This window comes from Coptis chinensis, chromosome 3, assembly GCF_015680905.1.
Source record: "Coptis chinensis isolate HL-2020 chromosome 3, ASM1568090v1, whole genome shotgun sequence".
Lineage (NCBI taxonomy): Eukaryota > Viridiplantae > Streptophyta > Magnoliopsida > Ranunculales > Ranunculaceae > Coptis > Coptis chinensis.
In genome coordinates, this window is record NC_141458.1 from 57,735,414 (window position 1) to 57,755,522 (window position 20,109).

Here is a 20,109-nt window from a genome sequence, read left to right on the forward strand (position 1 = left end):
TTGAAATCCTTTTATTCTTAGAGTTTGTTTTGATGGTTTTTGGAGGGAAGATAGTCTTTTAATAAAGTGATGGTTGAGAAATTTTGGAGATTATTGTTGTTAAGTTGATTCTTTATGATGTGGGTTTTCGGTTTTGGCATGTGTTGTATCCACCCCATCATAGCCTGAGTTTTTAGACAATTGAACATAGGGATGTTTGAGATATTTATATTTCAAATATTCACTTTGTAATTATTTAGAAATTCGGGGTGTGACATTTTGGTATCGGAACTTAGGTTAGCCTAGATTTGAAAGGTCTAGGCGATCCTCGAAATGTGGTGATTGGGTGTGTTTGAGTTTAAGATGTTTGGAGTACTAATAGAAGTCTGTTTTGTTGTAAGGTGATGGCTGGAGATGACAATGACATTACTGGTACTAGAAGTAATACTATATCTGTTGATTTGGGAGCAATATTAACTCAGTTGGTGCAAACCATTCAGAGTGGTCAACATGCTAATCTAGGGGATCATTTTGCTAGGAGAAACAAGGATTTTGCAACTTTAGGAGGCCAGAAGTTCAAAGGAGAGAAAGGGGCCATTGATGTTGAGAAATGGGTTACTATGTGTGAGTCCGTGTTTGCTAAGATGCAACTCACTGAGGTGCAGAAGCAGGAGTTGGCTTCTCACCAGTTGGAGGGGTCAGCTTTATTTTGGTGGAGGTCTATCAAGGATAATGTGGATGTAGGAACTATGACTTGGAAGGATTTCCAAGTAAGATTTGAGGGAATGTTTGTTCCTAATGCTGTTAAGGACCAATTAACTGAGAAATTCTTTAATCTGACCCAAGGAGGGAAAAAAGCATTACAGATGCATTGACTAAGTTGATGAACTATCGAGGTATGCTCCTTATCTAGTGGATACCCAAGTAAAGAAGAACCAGAAGTTCATCCGTGGAATAGAGCCATATCTATCGAGTTATTTGATACCCTTTGATTCAGAAACTTTCGACCGCGTATTAGATTTGGCATTAAAATATGAACAATTGGATAATGAACCCAAAGATGAGAAGTTTAAAGAGAATGCCCTAAAACAAGTCAGCTTACACCTTATTTCTAGTAAACCATGTCAAGGGCAGAGAAAAAGTCAGCATCACCCATATAATAGGCAAACAAGAAAGCATATGAATAAGGACATTAGTACTTCGCTAAAGAAATTTAATGGTAATTGTTTGAACTGCGGGGAAGTTGGGCATACTATTCGAAGATGCCCTAAACCAAATGAGCTAGTAGGCAAATGTTATAAATTTGGACAGTTGGGACACTATGTTAAGAACTGCACAGTGGTTAATGTTAGGTATGTTTGAATTTGTTGTTTACTAGTTCCTTTATTGGTACTTAGCATGTAAGAAATTATCGTATGGTTATGAAAATAAAATGATGGTTGTTTTAACGATTAGTTTCTTATGAAATTTATAATCGAAATTGTTCAGCATGTTATAGTGTTGTTTTTCTAACGGAGTTTTCTATTTTAAGTAAGTATTGGCTAAAGAAGAAATTGTTATTTTAAAATGTCATATCCAAGGAATAAAGAAACCCTTTCGGTGAATGTTGGATTTGGAATTGTTGATATTGTCCAAGTTATGTATATCGTTGGTGTGTGATCCAATATACATAGCATCTCTCTGTATGCATCGTTGGAGTTGATCCAGTGTATACTTGTACACCGTTGGAGTGTGATCCAGTGTGCATACCACACATCGTTGGTGTTTGATCCTATGTGTTGGTAGAGAGCTTGTATGCATCGTTGGTGTGTGAACCAGTGTATACTTGCATATCGTTGGTATGTGAGCCAGTGTGCATGCTTCACATTGTAGGTGTTTGATCCTATATGATGGTGGACATAGTGTAGGTCGTTGATGATATGAATCAGCCTATACGATTTATATATTCATTTTCAAACATGTGGTGTTCATGAGACACCGAGAGAAATGTTGATATATTTGTAAACACCAAGATGGTGGATGAAACATATGAGTTTTTAAATGAATAGTTTTGACAGGGAAGATCGTTGAAAAGGAAATTATTATATATATATTTATTTTGACAGGGAATACCCACTTTTTTTAAAAAAATAAAAATAAAATAAAAATAAAAAAGAAAAAAAGAAACCTAAATACACACCGCCCAAAGTTGAAACCTACCCCAAATCTTCTCCTAACTACACCCATCACCACCTCCACCAACTTAAACAACCAAAAACCACCGAAAATTCAAAATTTTTTCATTGAGACCACCACGCCTCCTGCCATTATTTTTAGTTAGGGTGTTTCAAAACAAGTCCCCTACCTTATTCAAACCCACGGATCTTATAAAACTCCAATGGCTCAAAAGGCGCCGGATATTGCGAGCACGCTTTTCTTCGCCGACCATTTTCGCGCGTTTTACGGTGTGAGATGGTTAGGAGAGAACTGGAGTGGTTTGTGGTTTTCGACGGACAATTTTACCACGAAGATTTGGTCCGAGAGTTTTATAGGACGAGGGAGTTGAATGGGAATCGAATTTTTGGTAAGGTGGTGGGAGGAGGAGAGGTTACTCTTGGGTTGTTGGTGAGATTTTAGGCATTCCGCTTAGACACCATCTCGATGCCATATTACGAGGATTCCCGGTTCTTCTTTGTAGAACCTTTGATGAATGCAATATTTTGCGGAAGGGAACTACAATGCGAGCTCGCATTGTGTTCGCCAATCGTCTCGAGAACCAACCAAACCGGGTCAGTAGCTTTCGATGGATTGGTAGGAATGTCATAGGGAAGGAGAAAGTCAGCGATATCGGTCTAAACTGCCTTCACATTCTATGGATACTCCAGGAGCAGAAGTATGAGTTCTGTATTTTGGAGTTTTTGCGTAACATGATTATGGGAGTTAGAAAGAGTATTGCACCTCTCCCTGTTTTGATAACGAAGATCATGATAACCTTGAGAGCGACTCCGAGGTCTGATAGGATTTGCTAGAAGGAGCACCGAAATCATCATATTTATACGGAGTGTATCCAGAGAGTTTGGAGGTTGCCTGAAGAGAGGGTAGTCGAGGAGACTGACTCGGAGGATGAGGATGACACAACATGTTTTGATGCCGATGCCTTGGAGAGGTGTACCCCATGGCTGTGATTTACCGTGACATGTATTCTCTCAATACTATTTGTGAAGACCTCCGAACTCGGCAGGCTACCATGCATCATAATAACCGAGACTTCGTGCGGCTGGCGAGGATGGCGGGGAAACGACGATGGCCGAGATGGAAGCTTAGCGCTAGTTCCGAGACGACATGCTTGCACACTTCCCATCCCAGGGGGGTTCTTCTTCGGAGGAGCAGTTTGTGAGGCATGAGCGTCATCGCCGCAAGACGGATGGCTCTGGCCCATCGGAAGCCCAAGGGCCATCTCCTTCTCGAGCGCATTCCACTACTAGCAGCGAGTGGTTTAGTGATCTAATGAGTTGATTTGTTTTATTGTATTTGTTTTTATTTAGTACGGATGTAAAAAGATTAGTTCAGTAATTAAATTTGAATTTGGTTGTTGTATGTTATTTGAATTCAATTTTAATATAAGTTGGTTAATTTCGAATTATGCATTGTTTTTATCATTAATCCCACCTTCCCGAATTGTTTAGGGGTGGTATTATTTAGCCTAAGCATAATTCGTTATAGGATCATCTATTTTAAAGAGTTGTTTTGGATCGAGAGTTGAGAATATTGCCGATATGGGCATCGCTATAAATAGATATTGTGGTAGGATGAAATCTCGATGAGTTAGGCAGTTTCTATCCTAAATTCAACCTAAAAGATATTAGGGTTGTTTTAGAATCAAGAATATGAGTTGTTTCCGTTTTCGGTTTTGGAAATTTTATTATTTTCGAAAATTGCCTTAAAGCTTTTTAGCAACTTTCTGATTCGTTTTAGCAACTTAAAACCTATATAAACTTCCTTCATTCTACACTCACAACCCACACTACACCTAACATTCATCTCTCACCTTTCACTCCAAACTTTTCCTTCTTTTTCCTTCTCACTTCCGTATTTCAGCAGCTCGTGCCCTAGTGGAGCGCCACCTGTGCCCTAGGCACTGTTAGCCATACTTTCATTAGAGCTGCGCCCTACCAAGCCCAAAACTGAGTGCGACCTGTGCCCAAAACACTGGAATTCCAGTTTTCATCCTGAGCGCGACCCGTGTCCATTCCAGGCAAAAAGTGAGCGCGCCCTGCGTCCAAGTGCCTGGAACTCGAATTTCACTAGAGCGCACCCCGTGCCCATCTCAGGCATAGGTTGAGTGCACCCCGCTCCCTGACCCCCGTGGGCAAGAAAAATTCCAATTTTTTGTGGGTTGTTCCAGGATCGTCTGCAGCTGTTCCAGCGCGTAGTTGGTGATGACATCCCCTCGTATCATACTGGAACAGTCTTTTGAAGACTTGTTCCAAAGTGACACTTATGGTGCGTGGTTTCGCCAAGTGATCATTCTAGCAGGCTGGGAGCCGCTATTGGTAAGTCCTGATGAACTTTATTCTCCCGCACTTACATCTTATTTTTACGATAATTCTAAGTTCTTTGATAGACCAGATGGAGAACAAGTGTTCTCCATCACCATTGGGGATGAACCAATGGAAATTTTCAGGTTCTTGCTAGCCTTTCTGCTTGGACTTACTATGCCCGCCGAAATACAAGACTCATGGGCCTATTTGGTAGATAATATGTACATGTATAACTATGATGATTTGCATGAGCATTACGGGTCAGGAATCTTTAGGATAGAGGACCAAGGGGATTATAACATCGCCCTTGGTAGCCTGTTTATGAACGTGGACACTGTTATGTTTTGGATCATGCTAAACATTAGAGGGGAATGACGTTATTCTTCTGTGAATGACGAAACTTGTGATATTTTCCTTGCCTGGGGGACGTACACTTTATGATATTCCCCATACCCTAATGTCTAGTTTAGCCCGAGCCCCATAGCAAGCGGCATAAGTACCTTCTTATGCCTGTTTTAATTTGCCGTATTATGCTATGTTTCTTCCCTATTTTTTGTGCCCGTTTCATGGATTGGGTTGGGGTCGACATTGTGAGACCCACCAATTGTATTATTCGATCGTTCCATGTAATGACTTGGCAAGGGTGGATGATACAACCTCATCAGGTTGCACCTTACACCCTATTCGACCAAGTGGCGCTTGACAGGTTAGCTATTGTAGACGATAAATGGCGTGAAGCCTGGCAAATTACCATGGTGTGGCAGGATGCGAAGGAACCTCATTTCTTTATTGAGGACGAGGAGGAAAATGCTTAAATGGGAGTTCAGGTTAGTTTTAGTTTCAGTTAGTGTCCGCTTATGTCCCAAGCAATTTGTTTATTGTTAACCCCATAACGGGTGGAACTCATATCGAGTTACGTTAGTTTTTATTTTCTATATTAGTATGTTTAACCTTGTTTTGCAGATGTTCTAGAATTTCACGCGTTTCCATGGTATTTCTCTACCCTATTTATTTAAATACTTTGAGGACAAAACATGCTTCTTGTTTTGGGGGCATAGAAACATGTGTAATTAAGGCATCTGTTAGGATATAGATATGATATAATATGCACTTGTTTTCTAGTTAAAAATTAAATTTTTTTAAAAATATTAATAAAAAGTTTATGTTGTACACTTAGGAATATTGGTATTGATTTCCTTCTCTAGGCCCTTGATAATCTAGAAATCTCTTTTTTTTTGCACGCAAGTAAGGAAATTTATTAAAGAAGGAATTGTCGAAGATAATACAAGTTACATACTGTATCTAGAAATCTCACGTAGCTTTTGCATTAGAATAGTTTTTAGAAACTTAGGTTAATATGTATGTAATAATCCTTGCATCTATCTATAAATATGTTACATGAGTATCTATGATTGTTGGCAGTAAGTTTATGAAATCTAGGCTAGAGTATTTATTCTACAAATCCTGTGAGAATATAGCCTAAAGCCTTATATGAGTGAACATTTGAGAAATGACGCAAGGGAGAAGTAAAATCCAGATAGAAAAATCACACGTCCACTTGCTTGATCACTATACCATATCCTAAGCAAGAACTTAGGAACTATTTGGATCGATATAGCCAGAAATTTAAACCAATGAATTATTTTTCGCTAGTCGCCCCTCTGAGCCTTTCATAAATCGCAAATTTTTTACCCTGTTACAAAACTAAACAAAATAAAAATAAAAAGAAAACCTACCCAATTCTTTGAATAAGTCCGAGAATAGAGATGAAGAATAGAAAAGAGAAGAACCTTTGAAATCAAAAATTTGTTAGTCGCTTCAGATGAGAAAAGTAAGTTTCCATCCAAATAAAAAATAAATAAATAAATAAAAGAAAATAAAGAGTTAGAACTCCAAAAATAGAATCAAAGAGTCAAAAGCCAAAGAAAAAGAAAAAAAAATATGGCTAAGGATGGAAACAAAGTGTAGAAGCAAAAGTAAAGAACAAGGGTTTCTCTAGTTGCATAATATGAAACCTCTATTATCTCAGACTTGTCCTTTTTGAATATCCATTTCATTCCTTCTTAAACCATCTCCCAATCCCCGCAACACCTAATAAAGACCTCTAGCTCAATTAGGAATAGGTTAGTGTGATAGTAAGTGGCAGATGTGTTTGATCGACTCCGGCTTCCTTGTGTGTCATTGAGTTTGTAGGTAAAAACCGAGTAGCTTAAACTTGAGCGAAAAATCAGAGTGGTTTTGTCTTGACATTTATGTGAGGACCTACTTAAGGACGCTATTATGAGTTTTCAGAAACGGACCTGCTAGTTCATCTCATAGTATTACTCATTGTATATATGTTTATTCTTAGATGATTGATTATTATGCATATATTAGCTTAGGTTTTAACTTGATTATTTTGTATTCATTGCTAGTAAGATGTATAGATAATTGAGACATAGATAAGAAAACAATAGTTTTATTTCTGAGTCGTTGTAGTATAGATGAAGTTTTTGAGTACCTTCACTAGAAAACTCTCACGAGGCTATAACTCATCCACTAGGGAATTCCTAGTGGTTTAAGGCCTTATTGCATATGGTCAATGCAATCGCACTCAGCGAAACGAGATTAGCTAGAACTCTATTTTTGGTCACTTATGCTAATTTCTCATATTTGCTTGAGGACAAGCAAAATGCTGTTTGGGGGTGGTTTGATAAGAGCCCAAAACTGTAGTTTTAACCCCTTAACAATAATACTTTTAGACCAATTATGTGAGTAATAAATAAGAGTTAATGCTAATTACGTGCTTTTATGTATTTCAGGCATTGAAGTCAATTATGTGTAGAAATGTGCCACTTTGGCGATATAAAGGAGCAAGGGTTGGTTGCTAAGAAGTTCTGTGATTAAATGCCAAGACGGGCAGAAACAACACACAAAAGTCAGTAAACTTCCGAAGACCGTATCTTTGGACTCAAGCCTCGAAATTGGGCGTATCTTATGTCAAAACGACCGGCTCAGAAAGATCTTTCCAATGGTCTAAACCTTGATCCGATCAGAGGAGCAGAAGTGGACGAAAAGCCTATTGAAGTCAAAGCCACCCGAGAAGAGCCCTGTAGACTGAAGAAATTGGGCTTTGGGCTCGATTTTCCGGCCCAAAACATGGACCCTCAGCCCATGCATGAAAATGTGGATCTGGTCTCCTCTATTTCCACACATAAGACTTAGCTGTTAAGTATCAATTAGCTTAGGATAGAAGGTAGCCATTAGAGAATAATCTAGATCTAGTTTTGAGTTTTATTCAATTAATTAGTTTTCAATTATTGTTTTAGACCTAGTTTTTACTTTGCAATAGATTAGTTAGAACAAGTAAATGATTAATTTAGAATCACATTTAGTTTTATAATAAAGTATTCATCTTTAATTCCGATTTTTTTTTTTTTTTTTTTTTTTTTTTTTTTTTTTAATTCATAAATTAGTTGTCTTCAATTGCTAATTAGTTAATCATAATCTAGTTTTAATTATTTAGTTATCAATTTCATTTCTTAGTTGTTAATTTAGATTTGAATCTATTGATTAGTTAAATTAGTAAAGTTAGAATCTTTATATGATGTCTAGTTTTAATTCATATGGAAATGATAGTTTGATGAATCAAGGTTAAACCTCTATTAGAGGGGGTTGATGAAGCTTGATTTGTGTTAGCTTAGAGTAGTCGTAATTTGCATTCCATTCTATAAACGATTAGTTCACCATGAGAATGGGTTTGATCGTTCACATGCAAGATGTTAGTTGGTAGAGATTACCATGAACAACTAGGGATTAGGAAAAACCAATTGTTTTGCAAAAGCAGTTCAATTCGGATTACGACGATTCATCGTTAGTAAATTAAGTCGAGTTAAGGTGGAATCAAACCCCCCTAATTCCTTATCATAGATTCAACCCGTAGCATTTCGTAGTTGAATCCCATTATCTTGTTAGTATAAATTGCATCGTAGTATAATTTGTAAAACTCTCATTGACTTTGGTAGGATTGATAGTCGTAAAAAACTTGAATGCTAAAGAACTAGGAGTGGAACGAATCTTCTATTCCAATTCTACTTCAATAGTATCGAGAGTAGAAATCTTTAATAAATAGTATATGTAAAAGTTTTAGTTTTACTTCCGTTTAAATTTTATCGTTTATTCGGAGTAGAATTATATTCAATTTTATCGGATTATCAGTTTACTATGATCATTGGGTGCAAGCTGTAAATGATGTGTTTCATTTAATCTCCCTGCTGACATGTTAGACATTATTACTTAAAGTTTAGTTGTTGGGATATAATATGTTAATATTATAATCTATAAAGATTTATTGTTTGACGTACTGTTTGTTTGGTTAATCTACACTCTACCTTGAATCTCGGGACGAGATCCTTTTAAGGTGTGTATATTATAACACCCTGTGTTTTACTTTTACTTTTCCTATTACCATAATAATAATAATAATAATAATAGATAAAACAAAAATAGGATAGATATTAGTAAGGATAGGAAACCCAGTAGGGTTAAGAGATAAACCTTCCTTCGTTGTTTTTAAGGGGGTTTGAAAACCAAAAAGGAGTTCACACGAAGTTTTTTTAAAAACACAGAGAGTTTTATATAGAAAAAAAAAAGAGTTATACTGAGAGAGGAAAATGAAGATTTTTTCTGATAGCTGATATCAGCGGGTAGCAGGAGCGTATCACGGGTGAGTAGTTTAGTTTTCCTTTTCTCGTCTTTACAGAGATAAAAAGTTTTACTGTAGTATAATGTTTCCGGTTATTTTTCTGCTCTTCCTCTCGTCTGTGATTATTCTGCTTGTTAAAACCAGTTAGATTTATTGGACTATTGGAACTCTGAAGGAGTTAATGGTCGCAAGAAGCTAAGCCCGAGGAGGAAGAAATCGCCCCAAGGTTAAAAAACCTGTATATTGTTTGAATGTTTATTATGTGTATAATGCTGTTGCTAATGGTTTGATGTTTGGTGGTAGTGGGGGTGTGTGAGGGTTGTCGAATGTGGCTGTCGAAGCTTGGAGGGGTCATTAATGGTGGACGACCCAGCATGGAGGAAGGGTTATTGATGTGGATTATTTCGTAGTTGGTTTGGCTGTCTGATAGTTGTTGGTAGTGTGTGTGTGAGTACTGTAGAGTGGGGGGTTGTTAAAGCTTGAAGGGGGTTGTTAATGGGGCGATTCAATTGAGGAAAGAGTGAGTGATGTGAGGAAATCGATTTTTGTGTTTGTTAAAGTGTTAGGGGTTTTCATAAATAGTAAAACCAGTGGGATGAAAGTGGAGGAGGAGGAGAACTCATGGTGGCTGATCCGGTGGTGGCTGGTGGAGGAGGTTGCTGGTGAAGGGAGGAAGATGACTCTATTGGGCTTGGGTTGGGCCAAAATCTATTTTTGTTTTGGGCCAAAATCAATAAGTTGTGTTGGGCCGAAACCTATTAGTTTTGGGCCAGTTCTATTTTGGATGGGTGATGTCCATAGAACTTAAAATAAATCCAAGTGGGTCAGGTTATAAATTTATGGGCTTAAGTTTAGATTGGGCTTGGAAAAGACTAAACACTTTAGGCCTTAATCTTTGGGTTTTTGGTTGGATGAGTTTAGGACTGGTTGACTACTGTTGACCTTTGGCAGGTTGACTTAGACCAGTTGACCAAGTTTGAACTTTGACTCGACAAATGATTAGGTCTATTATGATAGGACTAGGGCTATTAGCGTGTTTGGCGTTAGGCTAAGGCTTTATATATATACGTGTGTAGGTGTATTAACTACTATGTGATATATCAGTCTTTTATGATATATGACGCTATGACACTTAGACATCAATCTAATTAATAACGCGTAAACAATAATACGTGAAACAAGTTATTCCTCCATTTTCCGAAATAACATATGCAATAAAATTCAATAGTGTTCTCAACAAATTTACCACACCTTTTTAGAATCTCTCCACGCCTCAAGTTTTGGAAATGAGATTTTATGACTTAAGATGTCATGTGATAGGTGGGCAATTATTGAATGTGCCATAAATAGCTCGTTAACGTTATAAATGGGTATTCATTGACTGTGCCATGAATGACCTGGGTATTCATTGAATGTGGCGAGAATGACCTAAGGTACATAGGTACTAAAGGGTGGGTGTATAAGAAAAGTAATTAATTAATTAATAAGAGAAATTGATTTGATTGTGCGAGTGTGCTTGGACTTGCATTTGAATACTTATAGGATATCTACATATGTTGTTTAGAATTTCTAACTTTCGTTTACAAGAGGGTAGGACTTAATAATATTTTGTGTAGGGACGCTGTTCTACCCTTATACAGAAGTGGATATCGGTATGATTTAATTCAATTACTAAGTTATTAAGATGAGTTATTATAATGAGTTAATAGCATGGAAGTCTTGCTTGGGAAGAAACTATGTCGGTTGAAATGACAGAACTACCTGTCCTCCAAGTTGAGAATGATTAAGTTATGGGTACATATAAAGTGTGGTTTGGATAATTTAAGTATGGAATTGTATTTATGTTGTTAGTCTACTCATACCAGCAAATTCTATTTTGCTGACCCATGTTTGCTTTGTTTTGGCAATGTGGATGTGTTCTTGAGAACATAGGTGGAAGGTAGTGGAACCACGACATTTGATTTGGATTCTTTCCTGGAGCAGTTTGTTAGTTTTTTTATTAGGTCTGATCTTTTTGGGAAGTATGTAATAACGTAGTTTCATATTCATCATAACATGAGAATACGATGTTGAAGACCTTTTATTCTTAGAGTTTGTTTTGATGGTTTTTGGACGGAAGATAGTCTTTTAATAAAGTGATGGTTGAGAAATTTTGGAGATTATTGTTGGTAAGTTGATTCTTTATGATGTAGGTTTTCGGTTTTGGCATGTGTTGTATCCACCCCATCATAGCCTGAGTTTTTAGACAATTGAACATAGGGATGTTTGAGATATTTATATTTCAAATATTCACTTTGTAATTGTTTAGAAATTTGGGGTGTGACATTTTGGTATCGGAGCTTAGGTTAGCCTAGATTTGAAAGGTCTAGGTGATCCTCGGAATGTGGTGATTGGGTGTGTTTGAGTTTAAGATGTTTGGAGTACTAATAGAAGTCTATTTTGTTGTAAGGTGATGGCTGGAGATGACAATGACATTACTGGTACTGGAAGTAATACTATATCCGTTGATATGGGAGCAATATTAACTTAGTTGGTGCAAACCATTCAGAGTGGTCAACATGCTAATCTAGGGGATCATTTTGCTAGGAGAAACAAGGATTTTGCAACTTTAGGAGGCCAGAAGTTCAAAGGAGAGAAAGGGGCCATTGATGCTGAGAAATGGGTTACTATGTGTGAGTCCGTGTTTGCTAAGATGCAACTCACTGAGGTGCAGAAGCAGGAGTTGGCTTCTCACCAGTTGGAGGGGTCAGCTTTATTTTAGTGGAGGTCTATGAAGGATAATGTGGATGTAGGAACTATGACTTGGGAGGATTTCCAGGTAAGATTTGAAGGAAGGTTTGTTCCTAATGCTGTTAAGGAGCAATTAACTAAGAAATTCTTTAATCTGACCCAAGGAGGGAAAACTGTTACGGAGTACGTGACTAAGTTCAATGAACTATCGAGGTATGCTCCTTATCTAGTGGATACCCAATTAAAGCAAAACCAAAAGTTCATCCGTGGACTAGAGCCTTATTTATCGAGTTATTTGATACCCTTTGATTCAGAAAATTTCGATCGCGTGTTAGATTTGGCATTAAAATATGAACAATTGGATAATGAAGCCAAAGATGAGAAGTTTAAAGAGAATGCCCTAAACCAAGTCAGCTTACACCTTATTTCTAGTCAACCACGTCAAGGGCAGGGAAAAAGTCGGCATCACCCATATAATAGACAAACAAGTAAGCATATATGAATAATGACATTAGTCCTTCGCTAAAGAAATTTAATGGTAATTGTTTGAACTGTGGGAAAGTTGGGCATACTATTCGAAGGTGTCCTAAACCAAATGAGCTAGTAGGCAAATGTTATAAATGTGGACAGTTGGGACACTATGCTAAGAACTGTACTGGTTAATGTTAGGTATGCTTGAATTTGTTGTTTACTAGTTCCTTTATTAGTACTTAGTATGTAAGAAATTATCGTATGATTATGAAAATAATAAGTTGGTTGTTTTTACGGTTAGTTTCTTATTAAATTTATAATCAAAATTGTTCAGCACGTTATAGTGTTGTTTTCCTAACGGAGTTTTCTATTTTAAGTAAGTATTGGCTAAAGAAGAAATTGTTATTTTAAAATTTCATATTTGAGTAATTTGGAATTATCCAAGGAATAAAGAAACCCTTTCGGTGAATGTTGGATTTGGAATTGTTGATATTGTCCAAGTTATGTATATCGTTGGTGTGTGATCCAATATACATAGCATCTCTCTGTACACCGTTGGAGTGTGATCCAGTGTGCATACCACACATCGTTGGTGTTTGATCCTATGTGATGGTAGAAAGCTTGTATGCATCGTTGGTGTGTGAACCAGTGTATACTTGCATATCGTTGATGTGTGAGCCAGTGTGCATGCCTCACATTGTAGGTGTTTGATCCTATGTGATGGTGGACATAGTGTAGGTCGTTGATGATATGAATCAGCCTATACATTTTATATATTCATTTTCGAACATGTGGTGTTCATGAGACACTGAAAGAAATGTTGATATATTTGTAAACACCAAGATGGTGGATGAAATATTTGAGTTTTTAAACGAATAGTTTTGACAGGGAAGATCGTTGAAAAGAAAATTTATATATATATATATTTATTGTTAAATGCCTTGGATTAGTTGGGAAATACTATGAGTGGAACTAACTGCTTCAATGTGAGAGGAACTACCTTGCCTTCTTAGTATGATTTAACTTGAAGAATATGAGTTTTGCTAAATTGAGAAATAATGAGTTTACTTAAGTGTTGGCAATTGAAGAAACTAATTACGTTTATTCTTTTGAGTTGTGTATGTTAGCGTATACACGTATTTCTTAGGTTCTATACGTATATATACACACTTTCAAAGTATGTGATTTGCATATTAGTAAGTATATCTATATGATATTGTATATGTGTATTCCCTTTAAGGTGTGTATACTTGCGTATACATGTATGTACTGTCTCATTTTTTATATTGGTTTACTATGATCATTGGGTGCAAGCTATAAATGATGTGTTTAATTTAATCTCCCTGCTGACATGTTATACATTATTACTTAAAGTTTAGTTGTTGGGATATAATCTGTTAACTTTATAATTTATAAAGATTTATTGTTTGATGTACTATTTGTTTGGTTAATCTGCACTCTACCTTGAATCTCGGGACGAGATCCTTTTAAGGTGTGTATATTATAACACCCCGTGTTATACTTTTACTTTTCCTATTACCATAATAATAATAATAATAATAATAATAATAATAATAATAATAATAATAGATAAAACAAAAATAGGATAGATATTAGTAAGGATAGGAAACCCAGTAGGGTTAAGAGATAAACCTTCCTTGTTTTTAGGGGGGTTTGAAAACCAAAAAGGAGTTCACACAGAGTTTTATACAGAAAAAAAAGAGTTATATTGAGAGAGGAAAAAGAAGATTTTTTCTGATAGCTGATATCAGCGGGTAGCAGGAGCGTATCACAGGTGAGTAGTTTAGTTTTCTTTTTCTCGTCTATACAGAGATAAAAAGTTTTACTGTAGTACAATGTTTCCGGTTATTTTTCTGCTTTTCCTCTCGTCTGTGATTATTCTGCTTGTTAAAACCAGTTAGATTTATTGAACTGTTGGAACTCTGAAGGAGTTAATGGCTGCGCAAGCTATGCCCAGAGGACAGAGAAATCGTCCTTAAAGGAGTTAAAATCTGTATATTGTTTGAATGTTTATTATGTGTATAATGTTGTTGTTAATGGTTTGATGTTTGGTGGTAGTGGGGGTATGTGAGAGCTGTCGAATGTGGGCTGTCGAAGCTTGGAGGGGTCGTTAATGGTGGACGACCCAGCGTGGAGGAAGGGTTATTGATGTGGATTATTTCATAGTTGGTTTGGTTGTCTGATAGTTGTTGGTAGTGTGTGTGTGAGTACTGTAGAATGAGGGGCTGTTAAAGCTTGAAGGGGGTTGTTAATGGCGGTGCGATTAAGTTGAGGAAAGAGTGAGTGATGTGAGGAAATTGATTTTTGTGTTTGTTAAGGTGTTAGGGGTTTTCATAAGGAGTAAAACCAGTAGGATGAAAGTGGAGGAGGAGGAGAACTCATGGTGGCTGATCCGGTGGTGGTTGGTGGATGAGGCTGCTGGTGAAGGGAGGAAGATGACTCTATTGGGCTTGGGGTTGGGCGAAATCTATTTTTGTTTTGGGCCGAAATCTTATTTTGTTTTGGGCTGAAATCAATAAGTTGTGTTGGGCCGAAACCTATTAGTTTTGGGTCAGTTCTATTTTGGATGGGTGATGTCCATAGAACTTAAAATAAATCCAAGTGGGTCAGGTTATAAATTTATGGGCTTAAGTTTAGATTGGGCTTGGAAAAGACTAAACACTTTAGGCCTTAGTCTTTGGGTTTTTGGTTGGATGAGTTTAGGACTGGTTGACTACCGTTGACCCTTGGCAGGTTGACATTGACTAGTTGACCAAGTTTGACCTTTGACTCGACAAATGATTAGGTCTATTATGATAAGACTAGGGCTATTAGCGTGCTTGGCGTTAGGCTAAGGCTTTATATATATATATATATATATATATATATATATATATATATATATATATATATATATGTGTGTGTGTGTGTGTGTGTGTGTGTGTGTGTGTGTGTGTACATGTATTAACTACTATGTGATATATCAGTCTTTTATGATATACGACGCTGTGACACTTAGACATCAATCTAATTAATAACGCGTAAACAATAATACGTGAAACAAGTTACTCCTTCGTTCTCTGAAATAACATATGCAATAAAATTCAATAGTGTTCTCAACAAATTTACCACACCTTTTTAGAATCTCTCCACGGCTCAAGTTTTGGAAATGAGATTTTATGACTTAAGATGTCATGTGATAGGTGGGCAATTATTGAATGTGCCATAAATAGCCCGTTAGCGTTATAAATGGGTATTCATTGACTGTGCCATGAATGACCTGGGTATTCATTGAATGTGGCGAGAATGACCTAAGGTACATAGGTACTAAAGGGTGGGTGTATAAGAAAAGTAATTAATTAATTAATAAGAGAAATTGATTTGATTGTGTGGGTATGCTTGGACTTGCATTTGAATACTTATAGAATATCTACATATGTTGTTTAGAATTTCTAACTTCCGTTTATAGGAGGGTAGGACTTAATAATATTTTGTGTAGGGACGCTGTCCTGCCCTTATACAGAAGTGGATATCGGTATGATTTAATTCAATTATTAAGTTATTAAGATGAGTTATTATAATGAGTTAATAGCATGGAAGTCTTGCTTGGGAAGAAATTATGCTGGTTGAAATGACGAAACTACCTGCCTTCCAAGCTGAGAATGATTAAGTTATGGGTACATATAAAGTGTGGTTTAGATAATTAAAGTATGGAATTGTATTTATATTGTTAGTCTACTCATACCAGCAAATTCCATTTTGCTGACGCATGTTTGCTTTGTTTCGGCAATGTGGGTATGTTCTTGGGAACATAGGTGGAAGGCAGTGGAACCACGACATTTGATTTGGATTCTTTCCTGGAGCAGTCCGTAGGTCTTTTATTAGGTTTGATCTTTTTGGGAAGTATATAATAACATAGTTTCATATTCATCATAACATGAGAATACGATGTTGAAGACCTTTTATTCTTAGAGTTTGTTTTGATGGTTTTTGGACGGAAGATAGTCTTTTAGTAAAGTGATGATTGAGAAATTTTGGAGATTATTGTTGTTAAGTTGATTATTTATGATGTGGGTTTTCGGTTTTGGCATGTGTTGTATCCACCCCATCATAGCCTGAGTTTTTAGACAATTGAACATAGGGATGTTTGAGATATTTATATTCAAATATTCACTTTGTAATTATTTAGAAATTCGGGGTGTGACACAAACATTCTAAAAAGACATAATTTATTCTCGATCCTAAATTTACTCATGTACCTAGCTTTATTGAGGTCATTCAGTCCCCTGACATTCCATATAGCTAGCTATGACATGGTTAAGTTTTGCGCTTCCCTTTCCTTCCAGAACCCTTGTTCTTTTCCTTCCCTCTTTTATTGGAATTGCATCCCTTGGTCTGTGACCTTGTTGTCACTTGCAGCGGAAGAAAGGCTGGTGAGACTTCATATTGCAATTGCTCATCATTAAATAAGTCCTTCTTTGGCTCGGATAAATCATCCTCTATAACACTATTCTCAAGGGCTGCTACTTCATAAAGTATCTGTTCCCCATGATATTGAGGTTCTTCATCAGTTGCTTGTACTTCAGAGTACACTACCACTTCCCCTCTAAGCGTGTAGTCTTCCTCATCTAGTTGAAGTACCTCATATCTTCCACCACTCACAACTAGGGTTTCACCCTCCTTATCTGCAGACCTCACTATGTTAGAAGCCTCATCACTGTATTCAATAGCTCCTAGCAACTGATCCCCAGAAGTATGATCTCCAAAGAAGCTCTCTACTCGTCCAGAAGACCCTAAGCTAATGTTACTAACAGTAGAAATGGCGTTGCAATTCTGTTGGGCCTGAGGCCCATTACCTACTAAATTGTGGAAACTTGTCTCTTTGACTGCAGCAATACTAGGAACCTCCTCTGGGACAGCAACGACAACTGCTAGTGGCCCTAAACCATCCTTTTGACTCCCTTGTACAGTTACATCTCCTTGTCCCTTTTGGATGTTACTTGTATCAGAAACTGAGCACTTTGGGCTCTGTCTATTCTTGGACCATTAGTTTTCCCTTGTTCCCTTCGTACCCACACCCTTCTGACCCTTCTACTTCACTGGGCTGGCCATTAACCCTTCTTGTCCTCACCCTCGTGGTCCTGATACCACATTGCTGCGTCGTGTGCCCAAACCGGTTACACTTTTCACAAGATTGAGGTTTCCATGGATATTCAAGTGGTATATCAATCTCTCGATCCCCCACCTTGATTTTTATGACATCTTTGTACTCATGGTTAACTAGGAATTCAATGCAGAATCGAGCAAAAGATAACTTTTTCCTCCTTGCAGTCGCATCGTCCATAAATTTTGGTATTCCACCTACCAAGCTAGCTAGGTAGGACAAGCCATCAAGCGTCCACATCTCTTTTGGAACATCCAATAGCTTAACCCATATTGGAATTGTATTCTCCTTGTTCATATAGCTGTTGACGTCAACTGTCCAAGGTTTTATTACGAACACTCTACCCGCAATAAATACTGGCCCTTCATCTAATACCATCTGCCTATCCTCTGCACACGTAAAATTCATGTAAAACAAATCCTTATCAGTTGTGATATCAAATTCACCCTTCAGTTTCCATTTCTTTCCCAAAAAATCCTTCACCATCGGAAATGATAGCCGTTTGTCCAAAAAATATTCCACCAAGTATTCATCCCATTGCTTAATCCCTTGTTCCACAAGATACTCTGGAACTTGGGCCACTCCATCTATGATAATGGGAGTGAACATAGAGAAGGGAACATAAGAGATTCTCCCAAATAGCAAACTCCACCTCGAACCTCCCCCGATATTATAGTCAGCAGCTCGTTGTAGTTCAGGGAACGTTGCCTGAGAAAGAGGGTTACTAGAAGAGGCCATAAGAAACTTAGCTTGCCTTTTTAGAACTCACACTGTGATTCAATGGAGGATTTGACCTAAAAAAGCAAGTGAAAAGAAGATTGAGAAGATAAGAGTTCTTCTCTATGCTGGAATTTAACTAAAAGCGGCAAAAAACAGGACCATAGGATCACAACAACAACTTAAGTAAACTTGCACCCTATCACCCAACCCTTGGTCCCCATTTTTCAAAGTATCTTTTCATATGAATTATGATCACAACATTTTTTTAAACTCAAGTTAATATGCATACAATAATTAAAAAAAAAAAATAAGATGGGGTTAGGCTGACCTCCACCTGTATTAATAGAAAACTAAAATGTTCTTACATATATTTCCCCTCCCATATCCTCATTTACAATCTTTTGTAACTCATAATTTATAGGAGGAACAAATGTAAAGTAGAAAAACTATCATTCTGATCAAAAGTAGCAAGGTAATCCGCTGCTCTGTTCACCTCTTTAAATATATGCGAGAAAGAAATGTATCTGAACTCAAGTTTTTTCCTTTCTATGGCAGCAAGCACATCTCGACAATACCACGGTGGTTTCTCAATCTTGTTGATTGCATTGATTGCTCTCAGGAATCAGATTCCAGTTCAACCTCTTTGTAACCTTCGTCAATACAACGGTGAAGACATACTTTAATTGCTTTCAGTTCTTGGGAGATTACCGAGTGTAGGCCTCCACTACCATTACAACCAGCAAGAACTCTCCCTTTTTCATCTCTTATAACTCCACCATGTCCTGGCCCCTTACTGTTAAGTGCACCATCTGTGTTAGCTTTGACTATACCACTTACAGGAGGTGACCAGATGCATTCAGTGTTATACTGTTGTTTGAATTGAGCATCAATGTTTAGACTTTGAAACAGATTTCTGATTGGGCATGTGTTTCTCACCTTAGGCTTGAGCACCTGCAAATAATTCCTGATGTCTCTTACCATCTTGTTAAAAACAACAGCAGCTGGTTTAGATGTTTGCTGAAATCTGCGAGCATTTCGTTCCTTCCATATGCAGTCCACTGAAGCACAGATGAAGATCTTGAATATCTCTCCAGTATCCTTGGTGTTGTATAATCAGATAAGTGAAGTCCATTCTCTGTTCGCATTTCTACTGTCAGTGAGAATACCCAACATGCTTTTTACTCTTGAGAAGAATTCTTTGGACTAGGAGCATTCAAAAAACAGGTGATGAGAGAACTCTCTGCTGTTATTACACAAGCAACAAGAAGATTGATGGATGATATTCTTTTGTACTAACCTCTCTTGAGTTGGGATGCTATTTGAAAAGAGTTGCCAGGTAGTGAACGAGTGACAAGGCAAAACCCATCTTCCCCAGACCATGCTAAACCACCATTTCTGTTCCTTTTTCTTTGATAGAGCAAGCTATGCATTGCTAGAGGTAAAAACCCCACTTTGATGTGGAGTCCATATGACCTTGTCCTGACTCAAATGTTTGTTGATTATGGCGTCCCTTAAGGTTTGGGATTGTATACCATTCACTGCTTCATTCCATGAACCATTAGTTAGAAGAGTGCCTACTTTTGAATTCGAGGGGAAGTTCCATTCAATTATGGCTTCTATATCTTCTATCAGAAGTGATCGAGAACACCATATGTCATGCCACAATAAAGTGTCCTCTCCATTAGAGATCGAGTAGATGATTAATTTCTTTCCTTATTTTCTTATGTTAAGAATGCTTCTCCATGTTCAGGAACAATCCTTAGGGATAGACATTGGCTAGAAAAATTTGTCTTTGATGTGTTTCTTCCATGTCCAGTCAACCTATATTGTGTCCTCCCGAG